At 38.1% G+C, this 3,845-nt stretch overlaps 1 long non-coding RNA gene across 3 annotated transcripts in view; it reads right to left on the bottom strand.

Moving 5' to 3' along the window:
* Positions 1 to 574: 574 nt before the first annotated feature.
* Positions 575 to 3,845, bottom strand: part of LOC117121873 — a 12,255-nt gene continuing 8,984 nt past the window's right edge. For all 3 annotated transcript variants that reach the window (XR_004447642.1, XR_004447641.1, XR_004447643.1), the window contains exons 4-6: positions 1,902 to 2,083; positions 1,125 to 1,294; positions 575 to 632 (exon numbers count right to left, since the gene is read on the bottom strand). This is a non-coding gene — a long non-coding RNA (uncharacterized LOC117121873). The remainder of the gene's footprint in view (positions 633 to 1,124; positions 1,295 to 1,901; positions 2,084 to 3,845) is intronic.

Genomic DNA, 3,845 nt, shown 5'->3' with positions numbered 1-3,845 from the left:
ACAAAAATATAGTATCTATATTATTATGCTTACTATTATTGCTACAGTTCTAATAAATACAGAAAAGCGGATTTGTGTAGTCCCATATTCTGTAAACATTTAATTAGATTTCTTTTACTTCTCGACAAATTGTGCTTAGAACCTCGTGGCCCAGTTCTACCCAAAGGGAAAGACCTGCCCTCCCCCGCATCTCGGCGCCCCTGTCCCACTGGTCTACTAACTGAACTTTGTATGTTTAAATTGATGAATGAAATTTTCTTGTTTCTTGTATCTTTTGCTTTTTGTCAAACATAGCTGGAAACTCTTTAGAAAATGATTAAATTCACTATTATTTTTTTAGGCTTTCATTTAACACAATTTTTGTTGGCAAATTGTTTGCTTTTTTTGGTATAATACTTTTCCGAATAAATTATATATGAAATTAATTAACAATAATAATTAATAAGCAAACATGTAAGCAATACACAATAATATGTAATAAACAAATAGAACAAGTAACTAACTTGCAATATTTATTTGTTTACTTTTGTGTGTGCAAATATTTTTAATAGTTAAAACAAAATATATAGTCCTGTTTATTATTTCCTCACCAACCACAAGCAGAAGATCACGTGGCATCGCTGAATACAATCCTACATACAACATAATTTTTTTTTTTTTAACAATCTTATTGGTTTGGGAATGGCTGCATTTATGTACCACTCTTGATTAGTACAGTAGAAAAATACATATAAAACAGAAATTTTATAATCATAATTGAACAGAGATTACGAATACAATCTAGGCCTACCACTTGTCACATGAATACACCAACACACATTAACACTTGGCAATCATTGAATTGGTAATTGAGAGCGTCGAATGTGTCATGAAGACACCTTTTAAGGTACTGTAGGATGTTAATTCAACGACTCACACGTGGGCAAAGTGTAACCTGCAAGCCACATTTTGTTGCTGCTCGCGATAACCCTGTGTACTTTGGATATAAAACCCTTTGTTTTTAAGGCCAGATATATCTCAGACCCAACACTACTGTGCGGCACCAACAATAAAAATGCAATGTCAATTCTAATATACTATTGTCCTATTAGCATTTGAATGAACTTGTCATGCCGTTTACTTACCTGTCGAGCTGAAATCAGGCGTGGAATACGATTTCAAATGATCAAGTACATAGGGTCGTCGAACCTTCACTCCTTCGTGTTCTAAAATTCGGAAAAATCCGCAATCTCTAACGAAGCCTTCCTCATGTGTTCTCTTTAAAAAAAATTCCACCGTTTTCGGGGACGACAGCCTTAAGTAAAGAATTAGAAAGAAACAGAGTTACTATATTATGACGTTTTTACACACCAAGATCAAGAATCAAAACCATAACCACCCTTGCGTCATTGGTTCATTCCCTTAGTCAGTAGGGCCATCGTATTCGTCGATAGATTAGGTCCCCTTACTTTTAAGTGTGTGGGAGTGAAAACATAGCCTTTTAACTCAAGAAGTTACCGCTGCGTAAAAGGTTAAGCCATGAATTAGCAGCTCGCATGCCTAATGCAGCTCATCTTGCTCACAATAGAAAGAAATTACAGTTAAATTAAATGGAATGGACGTCTTTCGTTTTCTTTATTTGCATCAACACCAGCTTGCGGCTGTGGTTGCGTCTGATGCCAGTTAAGCCTTGCTCCAAAAAAAAAAATAAATAAAAAAAATAACCGCTGCATTTTCTCTACAGCGTGGCTGTCACCGAAAACTATCGGGAATTGAAGATCTGTTCAAAAAATGCAGCCTTACATTTCGCATACGCCAGCGCATGCATCGTCAAGCGAAGTACAGGCGGAAATGAAGTTTGAAGTTTTCTGATTATCGGTCACAGAGTCTATGAACAGATTTAGCATTCATGACCAGCCTACCTAGATTTCTGGCGTTAATTCTGGAACAGTGGCGTTCTCAACTCGTCTGACGATCACTTCTTCTAAAGGATCCCATTCATTAAAGGAGCAAACTGGGCTTTTAGCAACTTGGGCTTTCTGTTTTTTGAATGCTGAGTACTTCTCGACCGTGTCAAAACTTGACATATACTGCCAAAGATTTTCTAAAATATAATACAGTAATCTTTCTTAGTAATATTTACCTATACTATATATATATAAATTACTCCCTTCCTCCATTCCCTCCTTTCATGGAAATTTAAATGTTATTCCATGAAACATATTATCTTCCTTTATTTTCATAAACAACATTCAAAGTACTCCTCTTCTCTCCGCATGTACACTTCTTAGCCTGTCTCTTATACACATCTAGATGTGTATAAGAGACAGATCTCTATCACCTTAATAGTATTTGAGCAAGGGTGACCATTTGTGCACCCTGACCCCAATGACCCCAACGTAGTGTGAGCTATAACTTAAACTAGTATAGTTCCATGTGCAACTTTAATTCACATTAATGTAATCGAAGTAATAATTTTCATAATCTGATATAATTGAATGACTTCTACTTCCCCACCACATCAACCATCACAAATGACTGACACCACTGATGACCACAAACACCACCACCACCGCAATCAGCACCTGCCACCACCACCACCATGATAACAGGGGGCACAAATTGAAAGAGGGCACTTCCGAAAGATTGGTTAAATGAGCTTATGAAACACATCCATTTATACTTCGCTGCACTTTGTGATACCTATCGCAAGCTGTATTCAGAATAATACAGCAGTAAAAACATGCAAATATCATTAGTTTTTGGGAGCTGGGTTAGTTCCTAAAAAAAGTTTGCTTGGTTGAGTAAGTGCAGGAGGCTGTCTGAATTTCACAGGTTGCGGGACACTTCAGACCCCTATAGACGAGTCGAGTATCAAGGCAGGGGCGCCGCTAACTACAGCCCTAACATCGGCGGTGATTCCAGCCGCTCCTCGCCAATAGTTTGGTTCTTTAAACCAAGTCTTCTCGGAAAAGGACTTGGAAATGGAGGTCCTGTGTACACATCTGACTCGTGTGCACTTTAAATAACCCATTGCATCTTTCGGAAGAGTATGGAGTTACCCGATTTTATGGTTCATTTGAGCACCTGTCGTGGAATGATGTGATGTTACGATAAGCGACTCGTTACGGCTGCTAGTTAGTCATGAATCATGCCCATGTGCAATTAAGCCGCGAGTTATGGGTTACTCTCCTACGTTTCGTAATAATGCATCATGAGTGGATTTCTCGCACGATAAAAATCGTAATGGTACTAGGCTTGGTTTACAGTAGACTTGCCACAAGTCTCTTATTTTTTATTATTTAAAAGACAGCGCCACCAACGAGAAAGTTAATTTATAGACGGAATAAGCGACTTGTAAAACACTGAAATCAGGCACCAGGATGCCAAAAGAATGACGTAATCTTATATTCCGTATTTGGATAAATGGGCAGACCGAAATAAACAATTTCAACCAATCAAATGTTCATATTTTTGGAGCCACGAATCTGAGTCACTCGCGTCAACTAGTTAGGCCATAGGTTCATGGTTAGGTGTGACTGAATTTAAATAGTCTTCCCTAATCAAACGGGCCTAAAATATTTAGAATAGACCCTAGCAAGACTAATGTTGGCAATGGCAAAAACAATTAAGCTTAGACTAGATGGCATACCATACAAATACAACAAAACTTTAACTTTCCAGTAGGATGGCTCGGGCCTCGCCTGGAGTCAGGTAGTAGGCCTACCTAGCCTAGACTAGTAGAGGATTGGCCTATTTTTAAGTTCTTACTTACAGAGGCCTACCTTTTTAACAATATTCTACCCTAAAGGCCTAAATCTGTGTAGCAGCTAGTGGTGAGCAAGGTTCCAAGTAGGCCTATAGCC

The sequence above is a fragment of the Anneissia japonica genome, unplaced genomic scaffold (assembly GCF_011630105.1).
Source record: "Anneissia japonica isolate Jap-2015-1 unplaced genomic scaffold, ASM1163010v1 scaffold287658_len57006_cov115, whole genome shotgun sequence".
Lineage (NCBI taxonomy): Eukaryota > Metazoa > Echinodermata > Crinoidea > Comatulida > Comatulidae > Anneissia > Anneissia japonica.
The sequence above is the reverse complement of the archived record's forward strand: the minus strand, read 5'-3'. Positions and strand labels throughout refer to the sequence as shown.